Consider the following 26,301-nt stretch of genomic DNA (forward strand, 5'->3'; position numbering starts at 1 on the left):
ATGTGAGCTCCAGTTCCAGACCCTATTCCGTTTTCAGACGGCCCATAGCGAAGATATAACACACGTTCACATTCTATAGGAAATAAGGAAATCTTTAAGGTTTCTACCTCACTTCAAAGCCAAGTTGTGAGAGGACGTGACGATTCCCAGCCGCTTTAACAACATCTGGAGGGATAAATTTGGTCCCAAGGCACAACGTGGTAAAATTAAGGTTAATTCCAGCGATTTACACCAACGTATAATTGGGCTTAGAGGTGGGGAGCTCGAGTTTAGTTTTACCCTAGGACACATCAGGCTTAATTCCACCGAGGCCAGCATAATTAGAATAGTGTAAAAATAGGATGCAAGAGACAGCCCCTGAGGCTGGGAAAAGCACAGGGAAGTGGAGAGTTCAGAACTGTATCTTAATGTATGGATCTGAGGGGGGAATTAGAACACAGGCAGGGCCTATGTTTTGGTGTAGATTTGCCAGTTCAGGGCAAATTCACTTGCAGAGCAGCCAGAGCAGTTCTGTGGAGCTGGTGGAGCAGCTCTGGTTCGACACAGTGCAGCTGAGCTCTGAACCTGGCCACTGCTCCTGCTGCTGAAAGCTTTGCTTAGCACGTAACACAGGTTCACTTCTCCTCCCTGCAGCATCAGCAGCTCTCAGTTTTGGCCCTCTGACATCTGCTGGGCTTCCGAATTCCAGTCAGCGCTGCATTAGCAGATATACATTATTGGGTTATATACATTATTGGGCTATATACATTATCAGGTTATATAAATTATCAGATTATATGCATTATTGGGCTATATAAGTTATCAGGTTATATGCATTATTTGGCTATATAAATTATCAGGTTATATGCATTATTGGGCTATATAAATTATCAGGTTATATACATTATTGGGCTATATAAATTATCAGGTTATATGCATTATTTGGCTATATAAATTATCAGGTTATATGCATTATCAGGTTATATGCATTGTTAGGGTTATATGCATTATTGGGTTATATCCATTACTGGGCTACATACATTATTAGGGTTATACACATTATTGGGTTATATCCATTCTCCACACAGGAGGCAACGGGAGGTTTTCCTGATGAGAGGATGGCACTTTGGCAGGGCTGCCCGTGAAGGCATTTTAGCATTTCTCAGCATTGCCATTGGAGACTCATTTTCCCCTAGTACAAAGAAGGGAGGGGGAAGAGGAACAACTGCAGCACTGTTGATCGTGGGCATAATCTGCAGGCTGATGTCAGATCTGCTCATGCTGACCTAGATGTCCCAGTGGACTTCCTAATGCCTGCTGCAGATACTGCAGAGATATGGGTGGGGTTTTCTACATGGGGGAAAAAAAACACCCTTCTACTGGAGAAGAAGGAGATTTAAAGATGTAACCACACGGCACCCATGGGTCTGCTGTGCCTTTGGAGAAACCTGCTTAAATCCTGCCTGCATTGTGCAGATTCGGCTTTAAACTCCTTCTAGAGGCTTTTTTTACTTCTGTTTTGTAGGGTTCAAACTAAATGGGGAGCATCCAGCAACATGATGGAGCTGCAACAGAGCATGCAAACATGGGATAAGCACCCCACACACTGACCTCCTGCTGCAAGCAGAAGGAACAGAATCCAAACCTTTCCATTTTGATGCATTTTTAGCAGGGTTGCTTTAAAACAAATGAGGTTTATGCAGCCATGCTGTGTGTGAGCATAACCCTACAGCAGGAAGCTCTGCCTGCCACACACTGGAGTATAGGCTCTAAAACAGCCTCACCCAGGGCTGGCAACTTCAGAGAAGGATAAACTTGCTTATTTTGCCATATTATTGGCTTAAAAACTGTGCTCTGGGGTATGGAAAAGCCCGGAACACTCCATGTCCTGGGTGCAAAGCATCCCTGCTTCCTCCAGCTTGTGCGAGCATCGCTCTTTGGCCACCTCAGCTGGGTTCTCAGCTGCCACACTTCAAACCCACACCGTCCACGTCAAACCTACTCGAGTCCATTACATCTATGGGCCTGTTGGCAGATGGCACTGATCTGCACCAGAGGAATACAGCTCTGCCTTTGGAACAGCAGCATCCAGCAATGAGCTTGGCTTTCCTTTTAGCAGACAGACAGAAAACCACTCACTGATGCTCAGGACTGATCCGAGCCCAAGAAAACCTCTTGGCAGGACTATGCAATGTTAATAACTGTACAGGGCTAATTATAACAACTAATAAGCTGCCTTTGTGTTCCAGTTAAATTCCACCACCACTTTGGGGTTTAGCACCTAGAAACACACGCTGCATTTTGGGGTTTGAGAAGGAAACGCAAGCAGAGAAACAGGTCCACACTAAGATACAGGGAGGGAAAGAACAGTGGAAATACCACTAGTAAATCCCTGGTATCATCAAATGGAAACATTAAAGTGACAGAATAACCTCACAAGCAATGCAGAAGCACTGCTGCTTGTTGTCATTTATTGCAATAGAAGCTGTCCCTTGTTCCACTGCAGGAAAAGAGATCTTCCTGGAGCGATGCAGCAGGTACAGAACATGGTCGGAACCAACCAAGCTGCCTCTCAGATAAGGCATTTAAAGAAGTAGAGCCTAATGATTACTGCAATTAAGGCAGCTGCAGTGATTGCTCACTACCTCCAGGACTGAAGTGGGTTGTGTGCGATGTCTGCATACCCAGAGCCTTATGGAGTGTTGTTTTCATCCTTCATAGCTAAGGAGGGGTAATTAAAACCTGCCTCCTGTTGATTTTAACGTAGCTGATCACTGATTTTGTGTGTGTGAACACATAGATAGAGGAAAACCAGCACGTCTGGGGTTTGGGTTGGGCTCTTTTTTAGGTGCAGCTGAATCCCACTCTGCAATGCGATGTCCCAGTCGTCCCCATGTTCTAATCCAGGGGGCAAATTGCCACCAGAAACATATGGCAGGAACAGATGGGAGGGAACCTCCCATAAGCCACAGGGGAGAAGGAAGAGGGGGAAAAAACCCTGAAGATAGAAAACTAAACACTTATTGACAATTTACACGTGTGAACCGGCTCCAGAAATAGATGGATAACAGCAAGGAGGTGAGAAGACATCCGCACAGGGATGCGCAAGTAGAAAATACAGCTGTGCACAGCAGGACAGGGGGGACATATCGAGTGAACAGGGCAGTGAAACCCAGTCAGGCAGCCTGGAGTTTGCCTGCACAATGCAGAACACTTCTGGCTTTCCCCATGCTCACTATAGGCAGAGAGCTCTCAGACCTGCAGCATTAACCTCTGCTAAAGCACCCGACACACTGCTGGCACTGACATCACCAGCTGCCTCCCACCTTTGTATTTTCCACCTTAGGTTGCTTTTTCTGGTCCTAAACTTGAGTTGCATAAAAGATTTAAGGCAGAAGCATCATCCTTTCCATGGGCTAATACTGTAAAACCTAAAGCTTCAGCCTGCAGATGCACTGGTCCAATGCTGGTCACAGACCAAACTACACTGTACAAGACCTCAGGCATGGCCCTCCACACCCTGGGTAAGCACCAGATCCCAAGGACACAGTTTAGGACCCACTGCTACAATGATCTCAGTGAGAGGCAAAGCGAACACTGATGCAGTGAGAAAGAAGGCGACTTACCCAAGGGCTAGAGCTGGGAATGGACACAAGATTTCCCCATGTCTGAAGCCACTGCTCTGATCTGCCTTTGATTCATTTACTCATGCAATCAAATTAGCAAATATGGGTGTATGACTGGATCCAATACAATAAGCACATCTTCCTGTAGGTATTATAGAGATAGGGACATGACAGACTTCCTCCATCAATCTTACCACAAAAGAAACTAAGGTTTAAGATCTACCCAGGAGGCTTTCCATGCATTGCCTCTTCATTTTGGCAACTCAGACAGCATTACATCACCTATGATGGGGCCAGATCCTTTAGCCATCAGTATGGGAACAAGCACCCCACAGACCCGAAAGCCTGCAATACCCCTTCAGAGTGCCTCTGAATATGCAGCCTGTTCCCTCAGACTAAAATTAATAGCCTTATTGGCAGGATGACTCAGGGAGCTGTAGGCTTGTCTCCTCTCCCTGCATTTGCAATGAGATTTCCCTGATTTATTTTATCTGCAGTAATTAAGGCAGCTTCTCCCTCACTACCACTACGCTGGCAAGACCGAAGAATAACACAAGGAACAGCAGCAGGCCAGACAAAAGGATCAGCAAGAAAATTGCTCTGGGCAGTTAAAGTTTCACCTTAATATACATAGAGCACTTTGTGCTGCTCCTCACCTGCAAGTCAGCTGGAGCAAAGAGCCCAGCCCTGCAAGTGGAACTGGTCTGGAGCATCACTGCTGGTATTCTGGGGTACCAGTCCTCAGCATCCTATTAGACAAAGCTGCCTGTGCCCGGTAACACCAGACCAAGGCCTCTATGCAACAATTGCAGCATCAAGAAGAAAACTTCAAGGTGTCTCCTAAAAAGAGACACTCCTGGGTTGTGGTTTCTGCAGTGCTACGAGGGGTTTGTCCTTGTAAAGAGTCACTCCCTCCCTCCGAGGCAGCTCGATGCTGGGAAACCAGAGCTGCTGCTGCAGCAGCCACGGATCTGCTTTGTGCCTTAGGGAAAATCCCTTTCTCATCTTTGCAGCCCTTTTGGGAGCACCAAAGGCAGCAGGAACAGGACCAAGCTGCCTGCCCCGTGCAGAACAAAGGTGGTCCTGGCAGGAGCATCCTTAGCACAAACCTGCTTCAGCTTCCACCAGCCCTGGGCGCTGAGCTCCCTTCTGCAGGCTTCTCAGAAGCAATGCAAGACCCCCAACCACAGAGTACTGCAGTGACACCCTGCTTAGGCCCAGCAGTAATTTTAACCCTTCACATGCTTCCTGGGCCACGGAGCCATACGGATTCAGTGATGGGCTCAGAGCCCCAAAGCTGCCCGTTACAGACACTCCTATAGCACCAAAGCCTTGCTAAAGCTCTGCAGGGCTGGATCCCACAGGGATGAACAGGCACGTTCCTACCTATTTTGCCTTGGAGCTCAGGATTTGTTTCTCCCATAGCCCTTTTTCCCCATTAGTTCTTGCTTTCTGCCACTCTCTTCACTCCATAAAAGCTATTTCAGGCACTTAACAACTCAGCTAATTATGGGAAGGAACCACACTGCAAGCTCCTGGGCTAATGAAGGGTACTGTGATTTTCTGGAGCTCTGTGTGAATGCTGCAGTACCCGCTCCCTGTCTGATATAATAGATATCCATATTCCTGTATCAGTACTGACTGAAGCACACACTGACTTCGTGCTGCTAGTCAAGGTCAGGAAGCTGAAATGCAAACATTATCACCAGGCACAGAACAATAAGTACAAAGTGGAACGCTGCAGCCTCGCAAATAACATCGCCTCTCTACACGCTGCCCCGGCTGACTGACATTTCACATCCCAGAATAAACCTCATTCAGTTCCCCAAGGGAAAACGGCACTTAGAGACTGCCTGCCTTCATTTCCACACTGACTCCACAGATAAATCCAAAGTGTCTCCAGGAAAGAAGCGATTTAAGGTTCACTACAAACCCCTGCACTTTGGGGAGCTGATTCTTCCCTGCTCCGCAGCTTGTTGGCATTTACACCCAAGCAACGCCTTCAGTTCCGCTTTACTCCCTCCCTACACAGGCTGAGCAACCCTGTGGAGTGGAAGCACAGCAGCAGTGATGCCTCCAGCCTCAGCTTCACCTGTGCAGCCAATGATTTCTACCACCTTTTGACTCCCCATGGTCCCTCACAAGATGCGCATCCTATTTATGTGACAGATGTGGCTGGAAGCCTGCATGCAGCAACGCACAGGGAAGGAGACAACCTCGCACCATTCCAGCTTGTACTGACTCAGCACCAAGCACTTTTTGCTCCATTTATTGTCCATTGCACTGAAGTGCAAATTTAAGCCATGTATCAGCTGCATGGGCCATCAATCAGTTCTCTTGCTTCAAGGCAGAGCTGTCAGGAAGGAAATGCCCACCTTAATAGAATAACATACAAAATTACCTTCAATGCCTGAAGGTCTGTTTGTCTCCAAACCAGAAGCAGTAAATCCAGTGCACAAGGGGAGTTTGACCCCGGCTCCATCACTGCTCCAGGGCCAGAATGGTGATTTCTGTTTGTTTGTGAAGCCCCATCACAAGTCAGAGCCCTTGCTTTCACTCGAAACACTCGGTGCAGCCATACCCCAGAAAGCAATTGGGAACTAAAATAGGAACTGGATAATAAATAGCTCCCTAAGTTATCTCAATAAAAGGGCTCATAACAAAGAGCTCTGGGTTGTATTTCATTAGTCATCAACTAAATATGGATTAAAGTAGTGGCAAACTAAACGATGTTCAATATGTCATCAAGCGATCTCAGGGGCTGCTAGAGGATTATTATTATACTTTCATTACTGTAATTAGATTGATACATAGAATCATTCAATATCTGCATGAGCATCACAATTGTGGAGGCTAAGTGCCTGCCTTTCCCCTTTCCCGTCTTCCCCCCATCCCTCAGGTACTTTTGCTTGTTAATGTATAGATTAAAAAGTCCAAACTCATCATGATGCACGGAAGCGTTTTGTTCAGGGGACTGTTGGATGTGCATGTCTCAGATTTGCCAGCTTTCAGAACCCAGCTACAACATTCCCTGCCCATTAAAGCTGCTGCCTCTGGCAGTTTCCCCATCACTACCACATCTGCAGAGCCCAGATAGCACCAAGAATTCGGTACCCAGGGCCACGGGAACTGATGCCAGCAGAGATGGAGAAGGGAAGCAGGGGATGCAGGTGCTTGAAGACCCAGACTGCATGTTTTCAGTGAGACAACACAAAGATACCTTGGTCATTTCTAGTTTATTACTTTCCATCACAAATAACCCTGTGCCGGTACAAACTGATGAAGGCCCCTTGTGCTCAGCAGAGCTGTACTATCGACGCCAGTCAAAGAAACACTTGTCTATATTTAGCCACTACACGATGCAAAAGCAATAGGTGGGCAGCTCGGAGATTTATACCCAGCCATCTGCAAAGCATCATACAACTTTAATAGCATCGATCCAAGGCTCCGAGTCCCCTTTTCATTCCCTTCCCCCGAGCTCACCGAACTCATTCGGGCTTTCCAGTGCTTTTACTTTGTACACTACAAAAGCACAAAGGCTTTCCATGAAAGCTGTAGCACGGGGATTAACATTTCCCCACTAATGAGGAAGTGAAGCGTGGCCCCAGCCTCAAGGGAGCAGCAGCCTGGAGTCTTGACTTCCAATTCCCATTGCAAACCTTCAATTAGCTTCCTGGAATCTTTCTCTTCCTCCCAACCCTGATGAATAGCAGGAGTTAGCCCACTTACTGCAGCATATGTCACTGGGGCTTATGCAAGTCTCAAGCCTCTGATGGCACCATTAATCATTGTGTGCACAGCAGACCGAGATCTAACGATGAACTAACCTGCTGCAGAGGGAAGTGGACCCACTGGGCTGCAAAAAGGTCCCCTAAATCAAAGGAATCATGGGGCCAGACCTTGAGATCTAGGGATACCTTTTGAATGCCACTGACTTACAGGGCATTTGAAGGCACTCTGCACTAAGAATAGCTTTATGAAAGGTTGGTGGGTAATAAACAGGTAACTCCCTACTGCTGCTGTTGTGTTCACATACAAACTAAGCAGTAGCCAGAAGTTAATGGGTGGTGTGAGGAGCTTAGGACCATGCCTGCATTATTCTATCCAAATAAAATGTTAGTGCATCCACGCTGACTTTAATTGCTCAGTGCCTATTAATTCTAGCCTGATGTTCTGGCACCCGCATGCTGGGATCCAAGCAGATGAAAGAAATAAGAATGAGGGCTGTTTGATCTGCACTTGAAAATACACCTTTTGGATTAAGGCTTTAGGCATAGAAAACGGAGGCTCATGGGACAAAGTGGCACTGAAGTCATTAAAAGGCAAGATTTGCATCTCCAATTTAGACTCAAAGCCAGCCGCATTCATACTTGGGACTAAAGTAAATCAAGGGATATGGGTATCCATGGCACTTTGGTGTGTTTCTTTTCCCCAGCCAAAGGAAATTAAAAGTCACATTTATTTACAGTATACACTTATCTGCAACATCTATTTATTATAACAATTACATCGGGGCTTACAGCGCAACAAACCCAGTGCATCATTAAAGCAGGTTTGCAGTTTCCCTAAGTGAATACCATACCAACACCTCCTGCAGGGACATTGGTTTGGGTTGGCATTAGACTTTGAAGCCTCAAACCATCAACCATAGATTAAAACCCTATTTGGCAGTACACGCTTACATCCAAAAACAACCAGAGGGAAGAGAAGGTATCGCTATGCTGGGGATACAGAGGAGGAAACGGAACGCATGAGGCAAAGAGGTAAGAAAGGATTTAAATACTGAAAGCTCACTGAATTTCCTTTGGGATACTTTGGAAAACTCTATACTAGTGATTTATAGTCCAGCAAGAATCCTTCCAGCAGCCCTTTGCTTGCTCTGCTCCACAGCACCCCCAAGAACCCACGATTCTAATCCCCTAATGTAACTGCCTGACACATCTTACCAGTGGATTTGATTGATTGCGTTTGCTTTGTTCCATGAGCTCTCAGATGTGATAAAGGGATCTTAAACCAGGTGAACATTTACAATCCATTCCTAGCATACACACACCCCCAGGACCCGCAGAGCTATGCGGGTTCATAAATGCAGGGAGACGAACAGCATTAAGATCCACAACACACGGAGCCCTTCACATCTGCTCACAATGCATCAATAATACATCCCAGCACCGAGCGGGCATCAAACGCAGCGGCTTCTCGAGTGGCCGGGCTGCCCATCCACACACAGATTTGCTGCCTAAAGGGAAGAGAAGCCCAGAGGAGCATGTGCTACCTGAGCAATTCCCCTCCATCCCTGCAAACACGCCCTGCTGCTCTACAGCATAAATGTTTTACTGCATCAGTGAATTGGAGCTCTAGAAAGAGGCAGTCACGCAACATGTCGGAGCCACTCAATCCAGACGGGCCTGCCTTGACCCCAGGAAACTGCTTGCTTTTGAAGTGTCAGAGTTTGGGTTTTCAAGGCATCTGCATCTTTGCCCAAGTTTGATTCGTGTAACCTGAGAGTTTAAAGCAAACCTTAAGGGACAAACCCCATCAGGTTGTACCCATCTACAGCCCTCATTGCCAGCCAACTGGGATACCTGAAAGCAGCAAGAGGCTATCATGGAATGGTTTGGGCTGAAGGGACCTTAAAGCTCATCCAGTTCCAAGCCCCTGCCATGGGCAGGGACACCTTCCACTAGAGCAGGGTGCTCCAAGCCCCATTCAAGTGGCCTTGAACACTGCCAGGGGCATCACATTCTGAGTTTAGGGAAGAGCTACTTGGCTTCTACAGACAAGCAACTGGCACAAGGAAATGATGTAGGGAAAAGCAAGGCCCAGAACAAGCCAAAGTCATCACTGATTCAGCAACAGCGCCAAGAACATAGACTTGGCAAGAAGAACCAGATCTATATGAGGAGGAGACCTTCCAAGTCAGATTGCCATTTGCGTTATTAATAAAAAACCTCTTAGCAAACAACTTAGAAGAAAATTGATCCCATCCTCAAGCAGAGTAAAATCTAATCAAGTTACACAAGGTGACATCTCCAAAAGCCAAGGATTTGATTATGAGGATGGGTGTTTAATTAAGAGGGCTGTGTGCTGCATCTCTAGGAAGATCTCCTTCTGATTACATCCCAGTGGTCAGAATAACCTCTGCTGACACCTCTTCCAGGACAAGCACAAACTGGTTCATCATGGAAATGATGGGAAAGAATAAACGGTGCGTTTTAGTAAACTCTTGACTTTGGTTCCCCTTTTAAAGCCTTGGAGATCTCCTCTCATCAACCAAGTTAAGGGGCATTATCTGGGTTTGATTCTGGTTTAAGTCAGAGCAACAGACTGTCCTACAGCTATGCCAGTAATGAAAACAGCCAGCCTTCAAACGAGATTAACTGCTTTACTGCACCCTGAGCAAGTGCGCATCTTCCAGTGCTCCTTCCCAAAGGACTATCCCTTGAGCACTGTGCTGATCCCACACCCGTTAGGCAAATGACCACTGTGCTGTTACACCAGCAGTTACAAGCCCAGCCCAGCTGGGTCTTCTGAACAGGCCTGGGTACCACAGCGATGCATCAGAAGCTTGTACTCAGAGCTCCCCAGATAGTGTGATGTTTAGAAAGCTCGACCAAGCTTATTGCAAAGGCAAGAGTTTTAGTGTCACTGCCCTTGGGAATGATCCAGTGGAGTAACAGCCACAGGTCAGGGGATGACATGATGGAGGGAAGCAAACACTAAACTAAACAGCAGCAAGCAATGAAGCCATTAGAAAGCACAAGTTGATGCTGCTGCTTCTCACCACCCCGCATCCAATGCTCTGAGCAAAAAATCACTGCGGTTTTATAACATAAAGAGCAATTATGGCAAAGGCATCTTACCGTTTCCAACTTGGAAGAAGAACCAGACCTATTTTATACTCCCACCCACAGCAAGCTCCTTGTCTGAGCAGTGGAAGATGACAAATTCAGCAGGATTCTGAGTTAGCCCCCACTTGGGACGCAAAGTACTTTTGCCATGGCCCCTGCAGTGCCTTCCAGTATAAAAGGAGGCAGAAAAGATGATAAAGCAAAGGATGGGAGGCATCTCACAGCACCAAGAGCAGCATTAGGATAAGGTCTGCTCTCTGCCTGCTGAGAATGGGTATTTGATCCCTCAGGATAAGAAATCAAAGGCAGCCAAACATGGCACCAACCATAACCCTGTCAGCTATAGCGAGTCTTACGCTCTAATGAGACTTCCCACAAGATTACTTTCCCATTGGAAAACTGCAAACCTTTTGATCAAGAAAAGCAGAAAGAGTCCTAAGGAAAAAGCCAGGAGCTAACTCAGCTGTGCATCAGCTCTGACATCCAGACCGAAATAAGCCATCCCCTGCGGACCTAACAAGGATATCATTTTATCATGGCTAGAGACACAAAAGGGAGCCTTTTAGAGATCCAGTGATGCCTGGCCCCAGGCTAGGGCGATGCTAATGCAGGAAGCATTCCTTATTGTGTGGCTTAATTTAGATAACACCGAGTTCCTCCCATGATCACCCCCAAATGTTAAGGCCACAGGCAGCATTTCCTCTGGAACTGGAGCACCAGAACAGCTTTCAATTAGAAAGAGTTAACCAGGACAGCAGAATGCATCCTTCATCCCTAGCCACATCCATCCTTTAGGGATGGACAAAGAGGTGGTTTCTGCCTGCCCTGAAGGGCATCCTTTTGTTGGTGCTACAGCACAGCCCTGACACCGAGTTGGCACCCAAAGGTGCATGAGACATTCAGCAAGCTCCCAGCTTCGCCATACACACTCCTCTGATCTCAGCCAAGCGCTAGACCTATGAAGTGGAAGTAATAATCCTGCCTTGGTAAGCAATTTAGAACCTTCTCATCTTGGCTGAGGCAGCAGTCCCTCTGGTTCAATGCGAGAACTACTTTCTTCTTGTGCTTTTATTCCAAATAACAAAGAGGCACTATTTTCTTCAAAATGTTCCCATTCTAAACCATCCTGCTCCTTAACACACGATGTTCTGTGGTACTTCAAAAGAGAAACTGAAACAAAATGAGACATTATGAGAAATGAGTGATGGAAGAAACTTTGATTTAAAAACCCCTTTGAAATGAACTTTGTATTCAACTCCAGCTTTCATATTCTAAAGCTACTGAAGCAACAAACCCCAAAGCAGTGATGACAGGGGCAGCAAAGCAGACAACTCCCAGAGCAGTTCCTATTCTCCATTTCATGATCTCCACTGAAGGTCTTGCCCCAGGACATCAGGAGCTGGTACTTCCACATCACATTTTACAGGATTAAACAATAAGATTAACAGGCATCTCTTTGTCTAGGAGGATGCAATCTGCAGCCCTCGCTGAAACAAGCAGTAACAGCCCTTCTGCAACCATGCAAAGGAAAATGAAATGAGAAAGTAATAGGCTGCAGTTCTAAATGAATACTTGTTTGAATGAACACAATGTAAATATAATGCATAATCAAAACCAAACAATGTTATTTAGCATGGAAAGGAACTACAGAAGCATCTGAAAGCATTAATCTTTTGCAGCAGCCTGACTCAGGCGATGACGCTAATCTTCCTCTCTAAATCCTCTATCTGATTTGATTACAATGGGGGGGTATGGAGGGTTTAGTGGGGGTTTAAGATAATTAAATTGCTTTGGGCTCCTCATTTCCACCCAAGTGGAAATCATCGGAATTTTGATAACAACCATTCTAAACCAACATTTTCTTCCATTACAGCTCAGGATCAGAACATTTACAAAGGTATAAGCATCCACATGGAGTTACCGAGCTAGGAGTATGCTATGTATTAGCGTAGAGGAGGTAGAGTTGTACAACACAACCTAGCTTAAGGCACAGTGAACTCGAGTTGAAGCCTCACCGGATGTCACCAAACCTTTAGAGTAGGTTTTTGTCATGGTTTAAACCCAGGCCGTAAATCAGAATCGTGCAGTCTACTCCCCCCCTCTTCTTGCCCCCGCTCCCGGAAGGATGGGAAGGAGAATGGAAAGAATGCAACTCCCACGGGCTGAGATAAGAACAGTTCAGTAACTAAGGTATAACCCAAACCAGTACTGCCACCACCAATAACAATAATGATAAGGGAAATAACAAGGGAAGAGAACACAATACCACCCGCCGATACCCAGCCCGACCGAGCAGTGATCTAGCCCTTCTGGGTTACATCCCAGGCATGACATGCTGTGCTATGGAATACCTCTTTGGTCAGTCTGGGTCAGGTGTCCTGTCTCTGCTTCCTCCCGGCTTCCCCTCCTCCCTGGCAGAGCATGAGGCTCCCAAAGTCCTTGGTCAGACCAAGGACTTTGAGCAGTAACTAAAACCACCGGTGTTATCAGCACTGTTCCCAGGCTGCAAGTCAAAACCACAGCACTGCGCCAGCCACTAAGAAGGAGGAAAATGACTGCTACTGCTGAACCCAGGGCAGCTGTCAAAGATGAAAGAGAGAGCTTAAACATTTCCTGCTGCAAGCCAGTGAAGTCAGGGACAGAGAGGGGGGAGAAAGGAAAGTGGAGTTCTTACAGGTACAAACACCTACCAAGGGAGAACAGAGCACCAAAACGTTACCCGAGGCAAACGTGCCTTTGAAAACTCCCTTTTGTACCTCCAAGACGTGGGGAACTTGAAAGTGAAACAACTCATGAAAACTTCATCCCTCGGCTGATGCAAAGGCCTGTTCTTATTGAAGAGAACAGAACACTTACAAGGAAAGCAAGAGGCAGCCTTATCTGTAACCCTGCTTTTCATGTCAGGCTGCTTGCCTTGGCTACGGGGATACTCAGCACAATGCAAAGAGCCCATATGCAGCAGAGGCACTGGAATGCATTCGATCACAATGCTCAAGCCAAAGCAGCTATTGTACATTTTTAAGCCATTTGGTTGCATCAGGTTTTGCTCGCAGTGCAGCACTGAATCAGCAAGAAGAGGTTTGCATTATATCTCCGAGCACCACAGAACCTGGGTGCTCTCCCTCACTGCTCCCCCCCCATCCCACACAGGACAGGGTCTGGACAGGAGTTTTACAGAACCCACTTTGTTTTGCAGAAAACAAGGCTGTTTGTGAGAGTTCACAGCTATTGTTGTGTCAGCTGTCAAACGCATGCGAGGCTTAGCTAGGCAAAACGCCAAGCACCGATGCTTCCAGGCACAGCCAGCTCTTAGCACAGTGGTGGAGAACTTACTGATGCTCCCCAACTTAGCATCATCTCCTTTTCATTATTACATTTGCATGGGGGGTTTAAACATCCATCTCTCGAGCCTGTCTCTCTGTGTTCTTCCTCCAGATTCACGGCAGAGAACTGAACTCTCTTCTCGCTGTCTAAAACTAGTCTGACAGATTGGAGGAGCAGAACAGTGGAATTGCCATTTGGAGCTGTAAAGTCACATTTATTTTCAGCTGCCTCCGACCTTTCTGCAATCAAGCCTCCCTTCTCCTGTTTGCAATACGCAGAGCTGAGCTTTTCTTAATCAGTAATGCAAAAGGTACGAGTAAAGCAGATGCTGGCCAAGAATGGCCAGAAGCTGCTTAAGTAAATCTGCAGATACCCTACACCTCTGGTGCTCACACATCCCCTTTTACAACCATTTCAGGGTAGTAGGCTAAAAATACATACTATCAAGTACAGTTCAGTGAGATGATGCACAGAAGGTGGACAAAGCAAGCCCTAGTTGAGAGTCATTAATATAAGCAGAAAAGAGGAAGGGGAGAGCATTGGAGTTTCACTCAAGATCATTTCCAAATCTGTTCCTTAAGATGATGGAAATGATTTGGAGGAGCAGTTTGCATCTCCCATATGTCCTTGTCAGCATTCAACAGCGATGCTGTTACAAGAGCAAGAGCTTACATTCATTAATACCACCACTAAGAGGGATTATTATGAGCATCTAGTTATTAAGACCCCATCTTTCAACCTGCATAGAGACCAAAGCTTCCATTCCAGTTCAGAAATAACCCTTTTGTTGGGCTCACATCTTAGCTAGCCCCAGGTTAACTTCTTTACAAGCTCTTGGAACATCTAATCAGCAAAAAAGCATGTGCTTTTCATGCAAATATGGTGAATCAGGGTTTATTCTTACAACACAAGTAAAATCCTCCCCCCATATGAAGAGGATTCAAGATGTGTGGGATGCACAGGATGACAGCGCTGGGCAGTGGGTACACAAAGCAGTTTTTAATCAGGGCTATGTATATGCAGCAGCCCCTCCTCTTCTAAAGCTCCAGAAGTCCCCCATTTCCCCATCAGGAGGCAGCTGAACCTTCATTAAGGCAGAACTGTGCTGTCTCGTGTCCCCTGAGGCACACAATGAACAACAAATGTGGATGATGGGGAAGAAGGTTAAAATATTGCAATTAACTACATTATTTCACAAAAAACTCTTGCCTGAATGAAGAAACCTGAGCCCTGGCCCAATGCTGCCAGCACAGCAGATTCCTGCAGCCCTCACCCCTACAATCCATTACCCTATTGCAATGCCCTTGGCTTGACCACTGCTTACTCTCGGACACTCACTGAGCTCCTCAGCCAGTGCTAAGCAGCCCCTCATTGATGATGTGCATATTACTATTCCCTGCGGCCATGGCCTGATGTACAGTCACCACAGAGCCTGGATGCTCGCCCTAGAGACTCGAACAGCCATCCTCAAACAAGACAATAGCAAAGGTGAAACTGATAAAAAGAACAACTGTGATAAGTCAGCAGGATCCTGAAGATGTAGCTGTGTATATATATAGCAAGGCCACTCAGATTTATATCAGTTACACATGTTTTAGAGGGGATATAACCCCTACCTGCCTTCCAAATAGAATAGATAAGTGTAAGGGAGCAGCTTTTCCTGAGAGAAGTCATTGTACAGCTATGTCTCAAAGGACTTGCTCCACTTCTTGCTGAAGCAGCAGAGAGTGACCACAGTCAGAGCAAGGGTATTGGGCTAACTGAAGCACCGCTTGGATCAATATGGTAATTCCTATCTGGCTCCTCACTTTACCCAAGGTGAGTGCTAATGGGCCCACACAGCAGTTTTTGATATCCTGAAGTGACAGATATTGTGGCTCATCAAATCCGTAACTGCACCGGGAGCGCCAGTGAAACAAATGCTTTCAGGAATAAGCAGCCATCTGCTGTCTGTCAAGAAGTGATCTACATGTAAGACAGGAATCCAACTAAATACTCAAAGAAACCCTCCCTTAAATTCATCCTTCTCTCTCTTTGCATCATGCCCTAAATATGCAGCATAAAGATTTAGAAAGATGCATAAGCATCACACGAATTGCCCTATATATCCAGTGTTTATATATAGCGAGATATATCCTATATATCCTAGTATATCCGGTGAGTTATTACTAATGCAAAATGGGGGTTGTAGTTGGACACTGTATGACATTTACATACAGCAGATGCAGGCCTTGATCCTGAATCAGGACACAAAAAACCCTAATTGACACAGGATTTCGGTGGAACCAGAAGGTTTTAAGGAATATTCATAGCATTAAGGAGCTGCTGGTTTTGGCTCAGAGTGTAAAGCACTGATTGACAGCTGATGAAAGTCAATAGACATATTTCATATGGCTTCGGTGGAGTTCAAATGGATGGTCAAAGCAGCCTCCTTGACTGATAGCTCATATTCCCCCTAATTTTGTCATTTCAATAGACTAGCGAGGGATGATGCTGAAAAGGAACCAATATTCCTCTTGCCACTTTGAACCCCAGCTACTGAGAGTCAAATGAACAGGTTTCTGCAGGGTTTATACCTGGGTGCAGAGCAGGAAAAGGAACAATGCAGTACATGCATCTTTGTTAAAAATGGTCCTGACTTCAGCAGTTTTGCATTGAAGTTGTTCATCCATGTCTATGGAATGTTAACAGTATATATGTATATGAAAGGATACCAGATCATTAGAACTATTAGTACTGAGTAATCATCTTTACACATGCATATTTTGTATGTGCACACATACTGACATGCTATACTGAAGCTGCAGCACCAGAGTCAGCACACTATACAACATAAAAAGCATATCTGGACACTACTGGAAAACACTTAAGGGATGGGAGGTGATGGAACATGATGTGGGAATAAGGACTTGGGAAGCCTGCATTGATTTAGCTTGGCTATCTCAGGAAGCTATCCACATAATCTTATTATTGCATTAAGGGCTACATGATTTTCTGCAGTGGGATTAAGTCTACATTCACTATGGAAGTCATGTGAGACACAGAGAAAGTCTATGGCCCATTACGATGTGCTCAGACCATAATGCTCCAGAAGATTATTAGCTGCAGCCACTCATTAACAAGGAAACTCAGGACAGCATCATCTTTGAATCATGCCGCACTTCCCTCATCTCCCTCAGCTGTGCCATTATCATTTTATGGCCCTTCCCATGGCATTTTAGATTTCAATTGATGAAGCAGAACAGAAAGGAGCTTAAGATCATGCTTTACTGGAGCAGAGGAAATGACAACAGAGGAAAGTCACACAACAGGAAGGAAAAGGGTTATACAGAGTGAAAAACAAGTGCATTTTTGGGGCTGCTACCTAAAACCAAATGGGAAATCATTAACAATGGGCTGAAAGGGCAGGATCCATTGCACAGAGGATGAAGGTGGATTGCATTCTGTGAGCACAACATAAAGAACATATGGTTCGGTTTGAAAGGCTTGATTTATTCTTGGGGAAGGAAAAAGAGAAGAAAACAACAAAAACAAGGAGCCAGAGCCAGACTCCTCTTGAAAGAGCACACCATAAATCTTGGGATGTGCTGCATCACTTCTGCCTCGCGCCAGCTCCTCCATTCCTGGAGGAATGAGCTTGTTTGGAAGTGCTGTGGAAAGCCACAGCACCTGGTAATACAAAGCACACCCAGCTAACATGAGCTGACCACGCTGCTGAGGGCTTTTAAACTCCCTGCCCTGCCCAGACGAGCAGGCAGAGCACAAAGATGCACTACCCTGAAAGCAGAGGGCTATTTTGAGCATGAGGGTATTGATCCCTACTACTGGTACGCTTCCAAAGCGGACCTAGCTCGTCATCCCGGTGATGACAGAGACAGCAGAGCCCCACAGCCTCCTAGCACCCCTTTCCTAGCATCTAAAAACCACATTTCTACTTCGAGCCCTTTCTACGATGTGCTGTGAGAAGGATTGATAGAGTGCCATCTACTGATACAGCTTAAACTTGTCCTTAGGTTATAGGCATCAAACTGAGAAATACAACTGCAATCAGGAAGAGTCCCCCAAAGCAAGAGTCAGCTTGGGGCAGCTCCAGGATGCAGGAAACCGGCTACTGCATCCTTTAATGAACTCCAGTGCAGACGAGCTAACAGTGCAGTAAGGCTATTATATGTGGCAGGGACTAAGAAACAGAAATACCTGGTGTGCTGGTCTGTGGTAGGAGAAGGAATCTCCCAAATGCAGCCTATTTAGGCTTCAGCTTGAAGTGTCCCAGGCCTGGGACTGGCCCATCTGATAAATACTTTCCTTACCCAGGTAAAGGACAAAGCTTGTGTTAGGTGGGACTAGCACAGATGGCTCAAAATCAGAGACACATTCAGAAGCCAGACCAGGAAGGGGTCTCAGGGCTGCCCAAATCACTTCAACTACACAACTCGGTCCATCGCTTCACTGCACATGATCCTTCAGCAAGAACAGACCCATTCTCTAATGTATATCAAGGCATCAGTACATCCCCAAACCCCTAAGTATGATGCAGATGGTTGATGTGGTTTTCATACACACAGGGACAAATTTCCAGTGGCTTAAACAGTGCATTATTCTAGAGGGATGCTACATCACAAAGAACAGCAGTCCCTAACCAGATATCATGCAAACAGCCCAAGACAGAGCACTTGTACCCCAGCTGCGCATGGCATCGCGGCGCATTGAGGCTAGGCAAAGCTTGCATAACTGCCATCCAGTCTGGTTGCTCGCTTTACCTCCTTTGCTCCCACTTAGGGACAAGACAGAGGAGCAGTTTAGTCATAAACAGTTAAGAACTTAGAGCAATGACGAGCTCTCATGGCCAAAAATGGACATGCTGGCCCAACATGAACTGCTTTCAGCAGAAGAGGGGATTAGAAGCCACGCGTGAAGATGCTGCTCTCCACCATTATTAAAGCTGCTCCACATCTTGCTCGGATGTGCTCCAGTCAATCAGATGAGAGCTAAAGGATATCAATGTGAATATTGTTTGCCCAGCAAGACACAGAGTTAAGGCCCTGAATACAGGAGTACCACTTCCACTGCCATGATGTGTGCTGACACAATGCTTGCTTCCTCACTGATTTGCTTGCAATGACAGAATCCACACCAGCAGGACATTCAACAGCCTCCTTCCACCAGGCCTTACTCTTTCTCCGAAGAGAGAAAGAACAGGGTTAAGGTTCCCAGAGCTTTGAGAAGCCTGACTGGGGGTTTGGCTTTAAGTCTGGATATTGATTTGCGCATTAATATGCCATTATCTCACAATATATGAGAGCTGAAACCCAGACAACGTTCAGATTTATTGCTGCCACCTCTTTGTTTTTAATCTTGTTAAATCACTCTTGCTCTCTCTTCCATCTCCAGAGATACCCAATGAACAACCTTCAAATCAGTCGTTCAGTCTTCCAGACAGAAAAAAAAACATTAACTCTGCAAAAAGCACCCTTTTTTCCATCTCATAACGCTACAAATCTTAATAGCCTCAAACGCTTTTGATCTTCAGGGTCCTTGGCCCTTCGTTTCAGCCTGGCTTTGAAATGCTGAAGATCAACGAGCTGGAGTTGTAAGGAAACAATGGGATGCTGTCATGGGAGGGCTGGAAGTGGATGGACTGCCAACTCTTAAAGTCCCATTTTGGACATGCCACCATCACGAGTGACCAGCAACGCATATTCAGCCTTAAAATCCCAAAAGGAAGTTTCAAAGGCTTCATGGTATGAAGCAGAGAAGTATCTACATCAGGCATGACTCACACCATCTTGGGATATGCCACCTAGTATGTTAGGTATGGATCATACTGATTGTTTCCAAGTCACCCTAGACACTGGACAGAGCACTTAGATGCTGTACTTCCTGCAGGTTCATTAAAGGAGGCTAATGCATTACACATCCATCTGACTGCAAATAACTCAGCCTTCAGCAGAAGGAACCAGCACTGGTTAGGGCCCTTCTTTGGTATGAGTCTTTCCCACCTCTGCAGCCCCCTGGGTGACTGTGTTGTTTCCAAGCATCTCAGGGATGCCAGGCCACGGCTTTAGGAACTGCTGTGACTTCCTCACATCGCACCCAGCGCTGCTCTGAAACTCTCGGCTTTCTGTCTCCTCATTAAACACCTTGCTGGGGTGGGAAGCAGCAGGTCGGCTGCTCAAACACACTCCAACACCTTCCAGGCTCTTCACAGCACTAAAGGCGCTCGGACCAAGCAGAGAGAGCCACATTGTTTGGTGTTACAGTGACTGAAAGCCCAGAGTTCAGCTCCTTTTCTACTTCCTCCTCAGTGGGGAGCAGCTGAACACACTCTTGCTTTCTGGTTTGTGCAAAACGCTGTCATTAGACATTAATATCTATTACCTGATGGGCAAAAAGCCTTCCTGATTTTACCTCAGCTTCAGCATCAAGTTCTCTAATCTGTTTTTCCTTATCACTGTAACTGAAATAAAGCTTAGGCCTCTTGTATCTGATGGACACCCGAAAACAGTCTCCATGAAGCCCCTGGCATCTGCACTGAGCTCTGCCTGGTCCCCACCACAAGCTATGGAGACCTATACACAGAGCCTTTTTCTTTATTGCCCCTTTATTTATCACACAGTTTTAGTATCAGTGCAATAGAACACAGCCAGGTCTGTGTCTGCAGCAGCATGAATATAAACCAAGACACAGTATACCAGACAAGCCTGCCTCATCAGCTTCATCAATCCCCAGAGCCAGCCTCCCCTAAAATCCCTGGCTCCACACACTGCTGCAGCCCCCCCTCTCAGCAGCAATGCAGATGTGTATAATGCAAAAGAGATGAGAGCAAAGCAGTCAAAGAGCAGCACACTTGGGTGCACACAGGTTTACATTTATCCCTGCAAACACCACCACTGCTCTGAGGGAGCAATGGAACTTCTCAATGCATTGCCATTCATTTTCCCCTTTCTGTGCTGTATCTTACACACACTTTCACAGAGGAACAGGCTCCTCAGAGCTATTGTAATCTGCAGATAACCTCAACATGAAAAGCTTTCCGTCAGGTCAAGATGCCTCTGCTGTCTCTAGAACAAGCCATTTCAGCGCAGGAAAGCATCAGTTGGGTACCAGGAACCCAAGAGTTACAGATGAATGCAGCATCCTGTTGGGGCGGGCTGGGGAGGCTGCATCTCTGCACAGGCGACCAGAAGAGTGCCAAACAGAAAGGGCTGCAAGAACTATTGATGCATTGCAGATAAAATGTGGATCAGCCGAGCTGCTTTGGCAGCAAGCCTGTTGGAGCCGAGAGCAGGAATTCTGTCTCTGGGCTGGAAACACATATGTTCCTGCTTCTCCTCCCTTCCTTGGCCAGGGAGGGGGCCAATATCTTTTTAATACCAAAGATTGGCTTTAGGAAGTACAAATGCACTATAGTCATTTTACAGAGCTTAGGCTTTTTGGGTATTCAATCCAGCTTTCCTTTCATATTAATGTAAATACTGGCTTTTGAAGAGACATAATCATTTAATTAGGCAACACTCCTATATAATTATATTAATTGTCCATTTTACCATTTATATAGCAGCTAATTGTATATTTCAGGAGATGGCATAAAAGTAGCTTTAGCCCTATTGCACACACAGGGAAAGCCAAAGGAATACAACTGACACTACAATTCCCTCCAGGGTCCCAGGTCAAATACAGCCTGATCCTGCTGCCACTGAATCCAGAGGCAAAACGTACTGGTATTAATAGGAAGAAGCTCACAGGAAACAGGCAAAGAGAACATGACTCACACCAGCTTCTCCATACAGCCTCTGGATCATGTTGCCTCCCTAGCTAAGGCAATGCTCTTTCAGTAAGAAAGAGGATATAAGATTTAGCTTCTCCAGTGATGCTTGACTTGAGATGAAGACAACTTCTAGCATCTCTTCTAGCCCTGTTGGCCCTGGAGAATATGGCTGCAGCTCCACAGCCAAGAAGTCAGGTTCCACATATGCTGTTACAAACCCCACTGACGCTCACTCACACTTCCTTGGATCAGGGTAATTTCTTCCCCAACACACTTTGCTTTCCTAACACGTAGGCCTTTGAAAATTTAATTTCAAGGGCTACTCTGCATCATTTACACTCCATTTCTGCAACCCTCAAAGGATCCAAACCTTCAAAACACAAAGGAGAGGGATGGACATCACGCCTCTGGATTCAGATCTGAGTGCAGAGAAGAGATTTTAGGGCTGCTGAAAGGCTTCATAGGTCTATTTTACTCTCAGCTTTGGGGGTTTTATTGACTACTTATGCTTCCCATGCGACTTTTACTACTTTTCTGGATCAGGAAACCACCTGAAGCCTCCATAGTCCTGCAAGACTTCCAGAAAACTGCTTTTCCCTGGAAAACATCAGTGTTCCCTACTGCTCCTGCGACTTCAGCGAACCCAGACCCACTCCGAATCATCACAGAATCGTTACGAAACAAACCGGGCAATCTAGAAAGAATGCCTTTAATTTCATGAAACAAAATGCGTTCTCAGAGAGAAAACTTATCCTTCATTTCCCTCCCTGCCTCAACCTCCCGAGTCCGGGTTTGGGGTGGTTTTTGCCTAGCGCTTCGATCTGCAGCACGCGTTAACAACGGCAGCAGCCCCAGCACCTCTCCTGCCTCCATTGGTTCAAGTCCTGAGCTCATTTTGCACGCAGAGGGTTTCTGGCAACCGACCCCTCCTGCCATCGCACCCGCAGGAGCCCAGCGGGGGCCTGGACTCCTTGGAAGCTTCAGGATTCAGCTCCTGCTCCGCTCCATGCACTGGATTCCCTTCGTGTGATGCTCCAACCCAAGCTCGCTTTGAAAGCGTCAGAACTGCAATGTCAGCCCTTCTGGCTGCCTTTTCCAGCAGTCTATGCACTACCTTGGGCCAGATTGCTTTCTCAAGTGTCAGAAAGAAAGTTCCTAGCGTTATTTATGCGATTCCTTGACACCAGCCAACTCGGTAGGGAGGTTTCTTGCAGCATTCAAGCTCTGCATGGAGCGCACCAGACCCAGACCAGACTGAAGGCAACAGAAAAACCCCACTCATCAGCAAAACGAGCTCTCTTTGAAATCGCTTTCAAGTGGCTGAGCATCAGCTTGCTGGAAGAGCGATCAATAAAACCCTGGATAATAAACGTTGTACCCAGCAGAGAGATGCAACAGAACTGTAAAGTCACGGCGCTGCAACACAAAGTTGCCTAATACCCACAGAGCACAGCCCCGCACTTAAAAATCCCTTTTCCCCACAGATTGCTTCTACCCACGGCACGGAAAACTCACCTCCTGTTTGCAGTGCTCTGAGAAGCTTTTCCCCGTGGGGACAGTGATTCGCCAAGCCTCCGGATGCCCCCGTTACACCACCAGGCCAGGCAGCATCTGCACCGCGTGGCAGCGGGAGGAACTAAAGACCCAATTCCGGCCACAATGGCGCCTTTTTCACTCCTAAAGTGCTGAGAAAGGGCCCTCCCATCAACAGGAACAATTGCCCTCCCAACGGAAGGCCGGGCTAACCAGGCCTGGGGATTGCAGGTGTGATGGGTGGGAGATAACGAGGTCCGCTTTACAGACAAAGGGAGCAGCGGGAGGCTGAAGCCTGCAGCTATAGCATCACTCGGGCTCTGAACGGCCATTGATCTCCTGGGTTTGGTAACCCAAGAGTTCACCCTCCAGGGTGCAGAGCCCTGTAGGCTCCAGGATATCACTGAAAGCCGTGGAAGACCGAACTCTCTCTGGGGCAGTTTTATAAGCGTGGGTTTAAATGGCTCAGGATCATAAGGGAAGCTTCCAGCAGAGCTGATACCGGATGCTCAATCCCAGTGCTGCCTGTCTGGGAGATTTGATGTGCCCCAACCATTTGTACCATTTATCCCTTGTGGAACAGTGACATGAACACCTCCGAATGCTCAAATGAACCTCCTGCCCGGAGGTGATGAGCAGGGTGAAGGGCAGTGCAGCTCCGAACCGAATGCCTGTGCTGAGGGCTGGTTTGTGACAAGGAGTAGGTGCAAAAGGGGCGAGGCACAGAGACCTTTGTATCTCGACCAGTATTTGCTGGCCAGTGTGAAACTCAGCATATACAAGAGAGCAGCGGTCTATTGCTGGTGTTAATCAGTATTGGATTTCTACTGTGCTGCAGGAGCAGGGACAAGCTGAGAGGACACTGATTACAGCAGACAGATACACCCCATGCTTGAGGATGGTGCAGAAACAGCTTCCTCCCCTATAAGCTATGGAAAACCAGCACTGGTTCCTTGGGGGTTACTTTGCATCAGCTGTGATTGGATTTTCCCCAAAGACACACACTGGCTGGCAGCAGCTGTTTTATACCTGTGCCCATTAACTCTGCTGGAAATCAGTCTTTAAGCTGTGCCTGATCAATAGCACTGGGTTTGGTTTGAGTCAGACTCTTCCTTCTGAACAAAGCCCTGATTCTGTGTTATAAGTACACTGCTTCCAGCTCTGAAAGAACGTCTTTCCTCCTCAGATTCTCCCCCACCACACCAAAACTCACACCCTTTCTGTAACCTTGTTTGAGACTTTCTTAGTCTCAAACTCTTGAGCCTTCTGGTTGCATCTGATGAGACATTGAGTCAAGCAGCTCTGGAAGGAAGTCCTGTGCTCAGCAGGGACCAGTGAGTCACAAGTGTAGGCTGTGCTGCAGCAGCAAACCCGAGCTCTAAGCAGAACAACAATGGGCTTTCACTCATCTTCCTTCCTGCACCTAATGACAGCACCAGAGCAAACCTCCTGTGCCCGCATCCCTGCCCTTCTCCCGGTACCCCTCAGGCCAGACACTGCTCAGCGCTGCTCTGCGCAAGATGCCACCTGCAGAACTGTGTCATTACTTTCTTAGACAACCCATACACATCCCTGCAGGAACAGAGACTCCTAACAAGTGAATACCTCAAAAGCCCCCTCCAGGGGTTAGCTGTAGCAGTGAGAGTAAATAAACGCTATAGACAAAGAGAAATAGTGCCTTTGTAGCGCAAGGGCTCCGAAGACATCACTGTGTTGCAGCTCCCAACAGGCAGGGAAGGAGCAGACACATTCCAGCTGCAGGCAGGCAGTGGGAAGGCTGGAAGTGTTTTTCCCCATTTCACCTTTATCTGCTCACAGGTCAGCACTGGCCCTGGGGAACAAAAGGAAACCCAATGAGGTTGGAGTTATGCTGGGCCCTTGAGGAGATTAAGCTTATTCTGCCTCTAGGCAACCAGTAATGTAATGAAAGTAATTACATCAAAGCAGCGAGGAGAGGGGCTGCTATTCATCTTCAAGCCATTTGTGTCCATACAAAAAGGAACACTTATGGAAAGGGTTGCTTCTCCAATGCTGACGCCAGGTATGACTGAAAGGAGCCGGGTCAAATGCAGTAGGACAATACTCCTCCCATATCTCATTTCCTTGGAGATGGAAGAGCAATTAAAGCCTTAAATAGCTCTTTATTAATCCCGGGGGATGGGATGTGCTGCTGAAATCACTGGGCCCCGATGCAGATAAGTTAATTCACAGCAGCTGAGGTTCTGGCCCTGAGTTACTGCAGTTCCTAAACCGCACACAACAGATAAGCCAGCCCCATTGTAACCTGCCTTCAAACTCACAAACCTGCTTCCCCTGCCAAATGAAATCCCTGCAGGGTGATCCGGAGCAGCCTTGCCAGGGTGGGCAGCACAGCCCCAGGGGCCTCGTGAAGAGGTTTTAACTCTCATCTCACCTGAGAGAACACTATTTCATTGCAAAACCCACAGAGGTGCTGGGGGGCAAGAGGCAGAGGAGGGGAGCAGTGCCAGACAAGGCAGCTCACCGCTGTGGAGCCTGAGCAGTGGGGGTTTGTCTTTGCTTCTCACCACCTAAATCTGTTCTCATAGGCAATAAAGCACGCTGGTTTTCCTGCCTGTTTTGCCCATGGTCAGTGACCTCCCTTTCTTGATCTTAATCTGTGATTTTTCCTCACTTTATTTTCTCCCCATCCTGTTGCTGATGCGCAGTGAGCAGCAGTAGGACCACACTGACCCCACCTCACGCCTTGCCTTCCTCCCTGTTTGCTCTCTGGCACAAGTTGAGATCTCAAGGAAAACCTTTCATGTCATTGCTGGATCGCAAAGCCCTTTGGACAAGAGCACTGCGGCTGAGCTGATCAGTTTAACACCCATCTCATCTTCAGAGCTAATTGAAAAGCACATTAATCCTCTTGTAGCGTGGAGCTGCCAGCTCCCATACCTTGTTTATATGAGGCTTCTGCTAATTTATCCCAGCTATAAACAAAGCCCAATTAGTAGGTGGTAAAATACTCATCAATCTGTTTTACTTCTGTTATCATTGAAAGAAACCTCTTAGGCATTTCAGCATCCCAGGAACTGGATAAACTATCTCTTTATGGCCTCATATTTTTAGAATCAACACTGGGCATGCACATGAGGGATGCTTTAAAATATTTATTTCTAAGAATAGTTGTATCTAATGGTCTTGAAAACAATCACAAACAAATTCTATCATTAGCTGCACTGGGTTTTTGGATCCT

This window comes from Pezoporus occidentalis, unplaced genomic scaffold (genome assembly GCF_034315485.1).
Source record: "Pezoporus occidentalis ecotype Australia unplaced genomic scaffold, CSIRO_AGI_Poc_V1 ctg191, whole genome shotgun sequence".
Classification (NCBI taxonomy): domain Eukaryota; kingdom Metazoa; phylum Chordata; class Aves; order Psittaciformes; family Psittacidae; genus Pezoporus; species Pezoporus occidentalis.